Source organism: Desmodus rotundus, chromosome 5 (genome assembly GCF_022682495.2).
Source record: "Desmodus rotundus isolate HL8 chromosome 5, HLdesRot8A.1, whole genome shotgun sequence".
NCBI lineage: Eukaryota > Metazoa > Chordata > Mammalia > Chiroptera > Phyllostomidae > Desmodus > Desmodus rotundus.
Genome location: NC_071391.1, coordinates 14,898,752 through 14,913,116, shown reverse-complemented (window position 1 = coordinate 14,913,116; position 14,365 = coordinate 14,898,752). Strand labels below are relative to the sequence as shown.

Genomic DNA, 14,365 nt, shown 5'->3' with positions numbered 1-14,365 from the left:
TGAGCAAGCCTGCTGGGGGAGCCGTTCAGGCTGGACAAGGAGCAGGGATTCCGAAACCAAATGAACAGGTAGAAATTCGCATTCTCTGCCTGTTACTCATCTGGCTAAGCTGCACAGTCTGTGACATAACAGGAATTGGGATTTGGGAAGGAGCCAGCATCATCTGAGTGGGAGAGAGCCTCAGGCTTTTGATGTGGGGAGAGGCCAGAGTGGCACCAGGTGAATCCCACCAACATTCTTCTTTCAAATTTGCCTCCCCCAGTCTGGTCGGAGCCACCTGGCCCAGGAGTTGCAGTAGGTGGCAGAGAGGGACAGTGAGCTTTTTCCAGGGATGACCCTGACAACTGAGCTTCCCCCACCCTGTCTCTGTGGCTGTGTTCAGGGCCCCTTTGGTGGTGGGAGGCAGACGCTGGGGCCCGGTGGTCGGGCAGAATAGAGTTCCCATCCAGCTGTGACCATGTAAGAGTTGCAAGTGACCTTGGGCAGATTATAATCTCTCGGAGCCTCAGCTTCTTCATCTACAAAAAGGGAGGTCACAAACCCTCCTGGCTGGGTTGCGGTATTCGGTGAGATCAGGAGGGAAAGCGAGTTGTCATAAGCCCTTAATATGAGACGGGAGAGTGGCCATGGTCAAGGCCACAGTCAGTCCAAGTTTCAGGTTTGACGCCTGCCATGCATTGAGGCCCGTGATGGCAGGACCCGTGCCTGTCTCCTTTCTGAGCCCCCTGTGACTTTGGTCAGGTTCCCTAACAGCAGACCCTGAGCGGAGATGGCTGTACAAGGGAATTACTGAGGGAGGACTCTCGGGAGAGGAACCTAAGCAACCATGGAGTCCAAGGGCAGCCTGGCCTCAGCCGGATCCCACCGGGAGCTCTGAAGTATGAAGGGCATCATGGAGTTTGCGCCCATCATATTCTTTCTGTCAGCGCTGCAGCCTTGCATGGAGTGGGGGTAGGGGTACGTGGCCTCCCAGGCATCTCTGGATGACAAGGCTCCAAATCACCAGGAGCCAGTGGTCCCCCCAGAGAAGGTGCAGGTGGAGCCTTTTGCAGCCAGTGCTACTGAGGTTGGGCGGGGGGGGCGGGGGGAGGGTGTACCATCCAGGCAAGGAGTGAGGGTGCAGCACCCCCAATCCCTTACTTTAGAACCAGGAAGAAAACAGCGTCTGTGGCACCTGATAGACCTAGGTGTGAAGTCCCTAGGTGCGCGCCACTTACTGGAATCAGTGACCTCCCAGGGTCTCCATTTAACAACCCCTCCTGCATAGGGTCCGTGTGAAGATGCATCAGATGCCATGTGGACAGCCGCTTCCTTGGGCCTGGCACACAGTAGGCCCTCAGCACCTGCTGGGTGGGGGTGGAGTCAGGCTTCCTGCTTTCACCATCCGAGTCAGCATGGAGACCATCCCAAGAGGAGGTCTCCCCTTTCTGGCCTGGCCCTGGTGAGCTCCTTCGCTCCACAGGCAGGAGGCAGACTGTGTGATCCCAAACAGCCCCTGTCCCCAGGGCCGAGAGTGAGGAGAAGGCCACTGTTTCTGGCTCCCTTCTTCCAGGAATGAGAAACGCAGCCAGAGCCTTTAGCACTGGGGTCAGCCGAGGCCTGGGGTTTCCCCACAGGGGTTTGTCCCAAGGGATTGACTTATTTCCATTGTTATTTTGTAAGGCTACATGGGTACACCCTGCTTGTAAAAAAAATGACACATTTCAGGTGAGATTTTAACTCCTAATGCCTGGCTCCTTTCCCCACTGTTCGTCCGGAGGACCAATGTCGTCAAAAAATAAAACGGTGTAAATTTAAAGGTCTAATTCATGAATTGGGAGGCGTCCCATCTCGCAGATAGATAGGAGCTCCCAGGAGCTGTGCCAAACAGAAGGCTTCTATAGGCAGAGGGGGTGGGAAAATGAAATTTCCGGCAAAGAGCGCACAGTTCCAGGCTTAGATCACCCTCCTTTGTGGGTGCTGACCAGGAAATTCCAGTCTGACCCGGTTAAGATTACATTCCTGGGAGAGCCTGAAACTGTAATTAGGTTAGCTATTAAGTCTTGGTTCGCTGACGTGGGCTTAGCACAAGTGACTCCATTTTGGGCCTGTCATCTCTTTTTTTTTAACGATGTCAACACTTCAGAGCAGTGTCTGAGTGGGGCTGGGTTGTGGTTGGGAAAGGCCCCCTTCAGGGCTGGGGCTGCCAGGGGTCCCAGTGAGGACCAGGATGAAGGTAAGCCACTTCCCAGGGTCCCTGCCCCGCTGAGGTTAGCACTGAGAGTAGAGTGAGCTGCCTGGCAGGGTTTCCCCAGGATGTGAATGGAGCTATCATTGTAATGCTAATAATAGCTTCCACTTACTGAGGCTTACTCAGAGCAGAAACGTGCTGGGCAGGCTCCTGTGTCTTCTCATTTTACTCTGCAAATGAGAAACATCATTTGCAGAGTAAATTCATCATTATCCTCATTCTACAGAGGAGGAAACTGAGGCTCAGAGAAGTTCCCAGAAGATGTCCAAAGTCACATTATGGTGGGCATCTAAATTCACCTGCACCCACCAGTGAGGCAAGGTGCAGGAGACCCCAGGCCTTGGCCCAGTCGGCATCTGGCTGGTTTCTCCAAAGCACAGGTCGTTTCATCCCTGGGACTCCGGCTCTGTGGATTCCCTCTCACCTCCCCTCTACCCATCTGTGGGGACTGAGCCCCTTCCTTTCACTCGAGGGTTGAAGGTTATTGAACACCTCTGTCACATTTTAAAGAAGAGAAAGCAGGAGCCCAGAGAGGGCACATGACCTGCCCAGGGCACACAGCGAAGCTGTCCCAGAGCAAAGGTTTCCGGCCTCTGGGTCAGCTCTCCCAGCCATTTGACACTATGGCTTTAACCCAACCCAGACTTTGCCGTGTGTGCGTGCACACGTGCACGTGTGTACGGGGGGGGAGGGAGTGTGTGCCTATGTGTGAGTGAAGAGCCAAATCCAGGAGGGGTGGGGCGGGGGCACAGAGGCCCGTGGGGAGAGGAAGGAAGCTTCTGTCCTCTGCTGCCTTCATCAGAGTCCGTCCACGTGTGGCTCACGCTATCTGATGTCTTGGTAACTGAAGGAGTTGATTCTACTCAGAAGCAGCCGCCTTGGCCCCGCTTGTGCGAATGTGTGTGCACCACGCACATACGCATGCAACCTTCACCCTTGCTCAGTGTGTGCTCTCTCGGCAGTCTATCACCATGCCACTCGCATGTGCCTCTCGAGCAGACCACACATCTGAGGGCCCTTATTATATGGTCTCTTTGCTTAGCTAGACTTGTGGTCACTATGTCCTAAAAGATTGACTGTTTGTAAATGCAGTTGGGTTTAGGTGAGGTGCTTGTCAGGGGAAGGGGGAGGAAACCAAGAGATGATCTGGAAATGAACAATGAAGGATAAACCCTGAGTTCCAGGATGAAGACCAAGTCCATGGAGACATGCAGGCTTATGAAATGCTCCAGGACATCTGAGCTTGGTGGGCATGGAGGCCTCTAAAATCTAGCAAGATGCCCAGTCGTTCACTCATCCATCCATCAGAAACTGAAGTGCTGAAGCTTCAGCGATGAATGTGGAATCTGGGGCAGCAGTGACCTTCCAAGGCCTAAAACACCAGAGTGGGAGGTCCCTGCTGCGCAGGTGGTAGGGAGCTACCTCAGGCTGGTGAGCAGCAGAGTGGCGTGGGCCACAGCCCACTCCTGCAGGCCTGTCTGCCCACCTGGAGGAAGATGCAGTGGGGGCAGGGGTGGGCTACAGGAACAGTGTGTGGAGCCTGTGGCTGTGCAGAAGAACATGAAGGCTCGGGTTAGGGAAGGTGGCGAAAGTGGCAGGTAGAGGGGAGGGGCCCACGTAAGGAGAGGTTTCCAGGTAGGTGTGACTGAGCTGTTGGGGGAAGGGGGAGAAAGAGAGAGTGGAACCCAAAATCCTGAACATTTGGGAGACTCTGACTGGAAGGATTCCTGGAGGGGCCATTTCTGGTTAAATAATAATAGTAGTTGTGATAGGTATGACTGAAGCCTTACTCTGAGCTAGGCACTGTGCTAAGGACTTTATGCATTCTCTTACATGCAGTACTCACAAGAAACCCCTAAGGTAATTACTGTCATCTCCATTCTATACATGGGGAAACTGAGGCATGGTTAACTTGACATAGAGCACACAGCCAGGAACCAGTAGAGTTAGGTTTCAACTCCAGGCAGCTGCTGGAGCTTCCCGGCATAACCCCTGCCTCTCTGTGACTGGCCTGCAGGACGCCAGCTTTATTTCCAGATAGGATCTGCTTTTCCAAGCTGGAGAGCTGAGAAGAGAGGTCAGGACGATTTAGGGTTCACATTAAAACCAAGGTGAGTGCAGAAGCAGCACCTTTGGGAGGAGGCCGGCAGCCCACCTGGACTCCCTATTCTGGGCAGTGGGGATATCAGCCCAGAAGATTAATGAGAGAGCAGGGGGGAGAGGAAAGGAAGGAAGAAAAATTGCTGCCCATTATACCTGTCCTTTGGCAAGGCCTGGTAATTAGCAAACACTCAGCAGTAAAATATTTCATTTTGGTGTAATTGCAAAGTAATTATGTGGTATGGGTTGTGTATTAATCGTGTTGATTAATAACACTCAGGTAGTAATTAAACATCTGCTTCATAATCGTGTGCAGGCTGAAGCTTAACATGCATGCACTCACACATACGTGCCCACGCCACATGTGAGGCTCCTTGGTCCCTGCGGTGCTCATTCGTGTGTGCCTGTGCGAGACAGAGAGAGGAGGGAGAGAGAGAGAGCAAGAGCAAGCCTGGCTGAGTTGAGACCCCCTCTTCCCCACCATACATTGAGGCCTTTCTCTCCCCACCATCCCCTGGGACACAGGGAGGAAATGAGCTGGCCCTGGGGCAGTGCCACCCTGAAGCCTCTCTCAGAACAAACTCTGCCCCCGAGTATATGTCCTTCCCAGCTGAGCTGCCTGGTTCCGTGGGTTGGCTAGGGGTTCAAGGGCTCCTCCATGCGTGACAGCATGCTGGAGTGTCTTAGAACTCCCTGTGCTCTCAGCGTTAGACCTTTGGCTTCTAGGGTCCTTTCCTGGGCAGGTTCATTTTTCCTAGCAGGTGGGGAGAAAGCCACTGTAGGAGCCACCTGTGCTGAGGCCCCTGTAATACCCCTGAGGCCTGGATTTAACGATCTGATCCCAGAGGCTGCAGGGACCTGAGCAGGACCCAACCGCCCTGCGAGCCAGGAGCCCTTGTTCTGGCTTGGATTCTACCCCACTCGCTCGTGTTGGTCCGGTTGCTCTCCTTCCCTGCCCCTCAGGTTCCGGGTCTATCAAACAAAGAAAACTGAGTGAGTTTAGAGGCCTCCAAGGGCCTTTCCAGGTCTGCTGTACTCGGATTCTAATTTGGTTTGTACTAATTAGGAATCGGAGACAATTTAAATTCAATACATCCGATCCTTCGTGAGTAAACAATCAGAAATAATTCCTTCCTTTATGACTTCTCAAAGACTCACTCATGAGCAATGAGAACCCAAGCTAAAATCAATAGCTTTTATTTTGCAGACAGAGAAATGGCAGAATCCCCGAGCTGCTGGGCATTGCAATTCATTCTTGTATTTTAAATTTTTATGTTTATGTTCATGGACTGCCATTAGACAATACGGATATATCCTGAAGGTTGATTTTTTACATTAACTTAACTCATTTTACTTATTAGTTCACATTTATAGCTCGGGTTTAATAAGCACACAGTGCAAAAGTCATAAAACAGTCCTTTTTTTAGCCATATTTTAAAATCAAGACTCTTCTCTGAGTCATCCCAGGTTTATTTGCTCATAACTTGTTTCTCCTGTGATTTGAGGCCCAGTGTTGCCAATTCCAGCCAGTCATTTGACTTTGAGCTTCAGTGTACCTCATTTGTAACAGGGAAAGGCACCACTAATTAATAAAAGTAATAGATGCTTAAATTTCAGAAAGCAAGCATCCAGCAAGCAATCTCTTACTGTGTTCCGAGTGCTGCTCATCAAGGATCTGGTTGAATCCTACATCCTATGAAGTGGTTCTATTTATTTATCTTTCACTTTATAGGGAAGGAAACTGAGGCCCAGAGAGGTTGAACAACCTGCCCGACGCCACACAGTTGGTGGCAGTGGCAGAGCTGGGAGGCAAACCCAACATGTCTCAGTCCAGTAGCCCCCTTTCCTCGTACGTGTGTCCCTTCCCCCACCCTCCCGGCACCCCTCCGTTGCGTCTTTCCTGCCCACCAGAGCACAAGACCCTTCCCATCTCCCTCTCACTTTCGCTCTCTCATCATCTGTTTCCACTCGCCCGGGCCGCCTCCTTTTCGTCTACCTGGAGAATACCTCTGCTCTCTGACCTCCAGTGAGTGGCTCCCCGTGGCTTGTGGATGAAGTTTGTCATCCTTAGCCTGGCATTCAAGGACCTTAACCATCCAGCCCCTGCCTTCCCTTCCTGCCTCATTTCCTAGTCTGCCCCAACAGGCAGCCTTAGCTCATGGTTCTGAATACTCACCCCACACTTGGGTACCCCCATGCCTTTGCTCACCCTGGTCCCTTTGCCCACAGGGCCCTGCTCTCCTTTCTATACATTCAAATCTGCCCCCTCCTCCAGGAAGCCTTCCCTGGGGCTCAAGAAGGAAGGGACCCTTCTGTCCTCTGAACTCAGAACCAGGTGGTGAGCCCTCCTTAGCCTCCTTGAACGATGAAAACAAGGTCATTGTCTTCTCCATAACAGTGAGCTCCTTTGAAGGTGCACTCTGTGCCTCCCTCATCCCTGGCACCTTCCGAGTCCCAGGAGCACAGCAGATGTTCGGTTTGCACTCACCGAAATGAGCGAGTGCTCTTGTTGCTCGTGATCTACAAGACACGGAACTCATGGGTCCTCTCTGTGGCACTCGGGGCCAGCCCCATGCCAGCTCCCGGAGAGACTGGTCTGGGTTTTATCAGCTTTCAGTGTAAAGCGCTGACCACAGGGTCTTTCCATCTCATTTCCCACTCTGCCCGAGGCCCCACTCGGGTGTCTCTGTGCCTTTGCTTGCCCTGGCCCCCTGCCCCCAGCACCCTCCTCTCATTTCCCTATACACATGCCTGCCCACCACTCCAGGGAGCCTTCATGTGCCTGCTGGGTCCCCAGTGCTGTTGCCATAAGGAAATCAGAGGAGGGGAGCCTCATGTTGGCGCCTCTGCCTGTGAGTTATCAGAGCCCTGGGTTTCAGACCTGACCCTGAGAGACAGGCGGTGGGTCCAGCACTCCCTTTCACAGATGGAGAACCAAGTCCCCACAGAGAAGAGGATGTGCCCGAGTGCTCACAATAAGTTCGTTTGAGGTGGGACTGGAACCCCGGACTTCTGTCCGTGGATCCCATGGACAGCTCCTCCTGAGAGAGAAGGTCCCCCACCCCCAGCCATGGGTCTGTTCATAGGGTGGGTGGTCTGTTTCTCTTAGTGGGTTGGAGGGAGCATGAACTGGAGTGTAGATGAAAGATGGAGGATGGGGGTCCCCCAGATGAGCCTCTTCACCAAGTGTGCGTGAGGCGGGGGCCCAGAGAGGCCGGCCCACACGTCATGTGGATGGGGCTGGAGCAGCACCACAGGTGGCCACAGTTAGCCTGCTGCTAACACGGTCCTCGCTGTCACCTCTTTCCTGCAGCCAGTTATTTATTTCTTCTTCATGCCCCTTTGGAAGAAGTAGAGAGTGCCACCCCTCCTAGGGATTTGTGTCGTGTGTGTCCCCCCCACCCACCCCAGTTCCCACGAGCTGGCTGTGCTGGCTGCTGGCTGGTGTGACATTGGTGCTCACCAGCTTGCAGAGTGCTAATGACATTTGCATTTTGCTGGCTGGTGAGATGTGGGCTGGGGTGTGGGGTCCCGTGGGCAGGTGGTGAGTTTGCAGCCCAGAGGGAGAAGCAGCTGTGCTGCGTGGGGGCCCTCACTGGCCTGTGAGAGGCAGAGGAGGGGGCAGAGCTGGGATCGGAGGGGACAAATAATGGCAGAATTGAGAGATTTTTGTCTAAAGATGTGCCAGGGACAAAAAGCAACCCCAGTCCAGTGCCCCGCCCCGCCTCAGGCTCTCACAATGTCCTCTCCCGCATCACCTCCCTGACATTTATTGAGCGCTTGCTGTGTGCCAAATGCTCTGCTATGGCTTCGGACTTAGAAAGTCATTTTAACTCCCTGCAGCTCTTAAGGAGAGATGCTATCGTTATCCCTGTTTCACAGACCAGGAGACGGACACCCTGAGAGGACACCTCGTTATCTAGGCCCCACTTCTGGAAAGGGGGCGCCTCAGCACGTGGCGAGGTCCACCTGCCCCCAGAGCCCGTGCTCTGACCACTGTGAGCATTGCCCCCCACATCTCGCCCGGCTTGAACACAGCCAGGAAACCATTCTCTGCTCGGGCCGGTCCAGCATCACCTGACAGGCATGCAGCAGAGCCTGGCTGTGCGCCCTTGGCTGCCCCAGGGCTGCAAGGCTGATAGCTACAAAAGAGGGGGCATCCCTAGAGAGAGCACCCAGCCATGAATCAGGGGAGACCCCGGGCTTAGTCCTCACTCGGCCACCAAATTGCTGAGTGACTTTGGACAAGTCCCTGCCCCTTCCTGGGTGTCATTCTCCTCATTGGTAACATGAAGCCACTGGTCTGGCCCGATGGAGCATTCCGAGAATGCTTTTGTACATGAGAAAGGAGTTTTCCTCCAATGTACTTGAACTCTCCCGGAGTTCCCACCCACTCACTCAGACACATAAAGTTGTTTTATATCAAAGCAAACCGTGAACACTTGCCGAGCGTCTCCACTTGCAAAGTGCACGGTGCTAGACACAGTGGGCGTGATGCTTACGTGTTTTTTGGGGACCTACACACACAGGCATATGCATACCTTTGCATCTTAGAATTGTCTGGCTTCCCAGTCCTGATACATAACTCCAGGCTTCTGCATCTTTGCCTCATCACACTGCTTCCTCGGGGCCCAGAGAGCATTTCAAGCAAAAACAAGAGACCTCAGGCAGCATGAGCGGCAACATCTCTGCCAACTAGGCAGTCACGGCTGGCTCTGTTGGTCTCTGACAGGTGAGCATCTCCTGGACAGCCCTGAGCTTGCAGCGGAAACAGCTTCTACATTGTCGTCAAAGCAACTTGAACCCTTGGTATCTGGCTTGTAGAAACGTGGGCACAGTCCTTTTCCAGACGCCAGCCACCCAGGTAAGGGAGTTCAGGCTCGTTCAGCACGGGGGTTCTGCTGCTTTTGTTGTTGTTGTGGCTAATAGTAACTGTCAGCGGGGCACCCTGTTATTCTTTACCTCAGGGCCCTGTTTTGGTCCCTTCAGTAGCAGGGGGCCCAGTGGCTAAGGCTCTGAAGTCCAACAGACTGGGGTTCGAATCCTGGAATCAGCCATTGCTAGGAGTGTGGCCTGGAGCCCTTTCTGTGTGTCTGCTTCCTCATCAGCCAAGGAAGCAACAGCACCCACCTTTTGGGTTTGGGGTAAAGATAAAATAAGGTACTACATGCAAAAGGCTTAGAACAGGATGGACACGTAATAAGCTCAGAACCCAATAAAGGTTAGCCGTTCCTGAGAGTATGCCTGCACCACGACAATTCAGAATTAGTTTATTTTCACATTGATGGAGTGGAGTCCACATTCGCATAGAACGTGGACTTCGAGAGGGCAGGGGTTTGTCTGTCTGAGTTGAATCCCCAGATCCCAGGTTGGACTGTGGGTTCAGTTGTGTGTGACAAAAATCCAAAATAACAGTTCCTCCAACCAAAGGTTGCTTTTTTCTAAGTAAATTCTGAGCTAAGGGGGGTCTTCTGCATGAAACATTAGAGGCCAAGTTTCCTCGTGTTCTGGGACACCACCCTCTCTTGTCCACGATGGCCCACGGGAGCCTCTCCTTTCCACTCGGCAAGAAGGGGAAGTCAGAAGAGGAGAGGTACCCCGGGCTCTGAGAGAATTACACGCCACCTCCGCTCACACGCCCTCGGCCAGAGTGCAGATACATGGCACGCCTGGTCGCGGGGTGGGGGGCTGGAGATTAGTCTTTATTCTGGGTGGCCATCTGACCAGGGACAATTGTATTTCAATGGAAGAAGAGGAAAATGGGTTGGGGGGACCCACCACCTTGCCAGATAAGATAGTTTACCCCCCTTTTTCTTTTCATCCTCCCTGCCTTCTTCCACTCCTTGCCCACCACTGATCATTTCACTGCTTCCATAGTTTTGCCTTTTCCAGAATGTCACATAATTGAAATCATACAGTATGTGGCCTTCTCATATTGGCCTCTTTCACTTAACAACATGCATTTAAAGTGCCTCCGTGTCTTTTCACGGCTTGGTAGCTCATTCCTTTTTACTGCTGAATAATACTCCATTGGCTGGACCACAGTCTGTTTTTCCATTCACTTACTGACGGACATCTGGGTTCCAATTTTGGGTGATTATGAATCAAGCTTCTATAAACATTCATGTGCAAGTTGTGTGCAGCCATAAGTTTTTGACCAGTTGGGTAAACAGCTGGGAGCATGATTGATAAATTGTATAGTGAGCGTATATTTAGCCTTTTAAGAAACTGCCAAGCTGTCTTCCAAAGCGGTTGCACCATTTTGCATTCCTACCGGCGATGAGTAAGAATTCCTATTGCTCCACATCCTCGTCAGAGATCGACACTGTCAATGCCGTGGCTCTTTGTCCTTCTGCTAGATGTGTAGTGGCATGATCTTCCTTTTACAGTTGAAGATTATGAAACTCAGAGAGGGCAGCTTGCCTAAGGTGGTCGAGCAGGTGAGAGATCCAGGGACTTTTCTGGGCCTGCTTGGCCCCTGAGCTCAGTATCCTCCTGCTGCACTGGAGCCTCTGCCCGTGGCAGGTCTCTCTGAGACCTCGGACCAATGCCCTGGGGTGACTCTGTCTCCCCGAGCTCAGCAGTGGCTGGATTCCAGAGCCTTGTTCATTGTTTAGTGCCTGTCTTTCCCAGCAGGACCGAAGGTCGATGAGGCAGGACAATGGGGACTGGGGGGCAGAGTGAGTGGATCTGAGCCAAACTGGGAGGGGTCAGACAGCTGGGAAGGCTGGGGCACAGGAGTGCCCAGCAGGCTGCCAGCCTGTGCCCAGTCCTTGGGTCTGAGGGGCAGACTGGAACTGCTGCCCAGGTCAGCAAGAACCAATGACAGTCCAGAAGTGAAGGCTGATTGCAGGGGAGACCCAGTGGTAAGAGGCAGTAAAGGCAGAACTGCGATCAGATGCTGACTGAGTTGGGAGTCAATACTCAACTCAGATTTGATTAAGCAAGACAGGCAATTTGTTAGCTTTTTACATATTGGCAATTTGAAGTCTGTTTATTGGTATCCAAGGCAGGGTTGAATCCAAGGCTCGAATGATGTTCATATGTGTGCCCTCTGCTTCCCTCCTTGTGGGCTTCAGTCCCTGGCAGGCACTCCCTATGTGGCTGTGGGGCAGTGACTAGCAGCTCCAAACTGACATCCAGCTCATTTCAAAATCCAGTGGAAGGAGAGCTTATCTTTCTCAGGAGTTATTAAAAAAAAGTCCCAGAGTTGAAGCTTATTGGCTGTCCTGAGTCACATGACCACCTATGACCAATCACTGAGACCAGAGAGAATATGCTGATTGGTCAGACTAGGTGATTGTTGGGTGATGGGGTGGTGAGGGGGTATGTGTTGTGAGTGGGGGGAGTGAGCCTGAAAGTACTAGAGGGCTGGTAGCCCAAAGGGAAAAACCAGGTGTTATTTTCAGAAGAAGGAGAAAGGAATGCCGGGCAGACAAAACAACAGATGCTCCCTCTTGGTGCCAGAGCAGGAGGTGGGGAACAGGGAGCTAGCAGGAGGGCTGACTTGTCCCAAACAGGTCCTTCCTGTGCTCACAGCACCAAGGGTGGCCTCTGACAGGCACACCTCGGTTTCAGTGGATCTGGTATCTGAAAGCCTGATTTGCACGTTCACTCACATTGGCGCGCGCGCACACACACACACACACACACACACTCGCTGTGTCCGCAGGTGGTGCTTCACTTTTCCAAAGGATTGTCCCCTGAAGTCCTGCCCACATTGAGTCTGCTCTCTGGCAGCCACCCGGATATCTCAACCACGTCGTATCTGGCTGCCCTGGGTTCCCCTCTACATGCTTCAAGGACCTTTTCCTTCTCTTCAGCCCCATTCCCACCGCACCCCTCCCCCTCATGGCTGGGGAAAGTTTCCTGAGCTGCTCGAGCATTTATTTGCCTTCATCCGCCTTCTAGAAGACCCAGCCTGTGACAGTCCCCTTCTTAGAGGAGCAACCACAGCCCTCCCCGCCCCCCCAGCCACCACCTTCCCGAGGCCTCTGAGACAGAGGAGGAAAGGGAGGAGGCAGTCACTGACTGAGCAGCAGCCCCATCTCCGAGGGGCTGCAGGGGCCTGCACGGGGTTCCAGGGCACGGGCAGGCAGGCCAGCCTGGCAGCCCCAGCTGACGTCCACCACAGCAGCGCTGTTATGCATTTAGGGTGCAGTGTATGATTTCATTTGAAAAAAGATCTCTGCGGGGAAAAAAGATGGAAAACCACAGTTTATGCTTCTGCCTCCCAGGCAACTGTGGCCGAGTACTTTTTTAGATACATCCTTTGCTTGATTTTGGTCAACCACAAACCTCCTGGCCCTTCATCAGTCTCTCTCTCTCTCTCTCTCTCAGCCTCCCTTGCCTGTGGATTCTGCAGCTCTGACTCACCAGGCAGACAACTCAGTGTTCAGCATCACCCTGCCTTATATGGTGTGCTCAGTGCTCCTGGGGCAATGAGTGTTCATTCATTTGTTTCTTCAGCCAGTGGCTGTTCTATTCTTCTGTGCCAGGAGACACTGTTTCATTTGCTGGGGATCGAGAGGGAGCAAAGCTGAAAGGTCCCCACCCTCAGGGGTCCCTGCCTTCTCTGGGAGACCCACTAAGGGCAGAACCCTTCCTCTGCGTGTGTGTCTTGTCCCCAGCCAGTGTCTTTGGTGCGGAACCACAGCCAGACTTGGTGGACGCTTTTAAAGCCCCCAGTGTGACTGGCGCTGCAGAGACCACCACTAGACCACGGTGGCCCCTTCTAGACCACTAGGATGACGTGGTCCTCACTCTCTAGGATTTAAGTTTAAAACACAGCTTGTGATGGGTCCTGGAGAGGGAGGGAAGGCCACAGTTGCAGATCTGGATGCAAACCTGGTGAGGGGTGTGCCTAAGTAAGCAAAGACTCGGGCAACCTCTGCTCCCATTTTCCATTTATTCAGCAGCACCTCGGAGATCAGCGCTGGGAGGCCCCTTAGAGGGCTCCTGACTTGTTTTGCGGGGACAGACATGAGAGTACATCCTTGTCATCTGAGGCAGGGAATGAGAGCGCCTGGAGTAGACATGTAAAGGAAGGCTTGGGGGTTCCTGGACCAGATCGAGAAGTCGTTTCTGGGTGGTGATGGTGGTAGAACAGGGAATGTAGTGCCCTTGAGCTGGGCTTTGAAACTGGGTGGGACATGGGACAGGCGAGGGTGCAGGGAAGGGTGACATGGAGGAAGAAACAGAACAAAGGCCTGGAGCTGGGACCATGGGGCTTAAAAGCCTGCCTGGCAGGAAGTGAGATACACACAGTCGGCTTCTTCCCTGCAGGCCTCCAGGCTTGGACATGCAGGCCGGTGGCCATCTTCACGGTTGCCTTAAAGGACAGCCTGGGTTTGGAGTTGAGTAGCTCTCCCATTTTCTGTTTCCCCCCTTTATCCCCAGGAAAGGGAATTTTGGAGGGACCCTTAAGAAACAGTGCCACCCAGGGACTGGGAGTAGTCAATCCTCCCATATCTGAGTTTCTTCCCAGAACTGAGAAACCTCACTCTGCAGCTGCACAAGCAGCACACCTGGAGGCTCCCCCTGGGCTGGAAGTCCGAAGGCTTGGATTCTTGCCCCAGCCCTGCGACCCATGTCCTCAGCCTCCCTGCCCAGTAGTTTGTCATTTGTAAGAGAAGGGGCAAGTCCCCTTCCAGCTTTAAACTTTTTATTCCAAGTCAGCCCTGGGCTTGGATCCCAGCTCTGATGGTAGCACGACCTTGGGTCTTTGAGCCTCCGTGTTCTCCTCTATAAATTGGGGGTGGCGATACTACGTGCCTCACGGGCCTGGTGTGAGTAGTAAGATTAAATGAGATACAGTGCTTAATAGCGTGTCTGCCAGAAGGTCGGTACTTTGTGATGATGCTGATGCTAATGGTGCCGTGTTTTATTTTCAACTCTGTAACTCTGTGGGAGGAGCCCTCAGAGTCATGGGTGCGTGCACCTGTAGGGCAGTATGAGTCCACGTCCGCGAAAACGTGGTGATGGGGCTAGCTCAGGGGTGTCAAACTCATTTTCACTGGGCACCCCATCAGCCTC

General features: G+C 53.0%; 1 protein-coding gene across 8 annotated transcripts in view; it reads left to right on the top strand.

The window, feature by feature from the left end:
- TSPAN18 (tetraspanin 18) overlaps positions 1-14,365 on the top strand; it is a 163,305-nt gene that overhangs the window by 101,082 nt on the left and 47,858 nt on the right. For 7 of the 8 annotated variants that reach the window (XM_045194122.2, XM_045194127.2, XM_071221410.1 and 4 more), the window contains one exon: positions 9,063-9,194. The exons of the other annotated variant lie outside the window; for it this stretch is intronic. The gene's annotated coding sequence lies outside the window, so the exon portion shown is untranslated. The remainder of the gene's footprint in view (positions 1-9,062; positions 9,195-14,365) is intronic. 8 annotated transcript variants of the gene reach the window in all.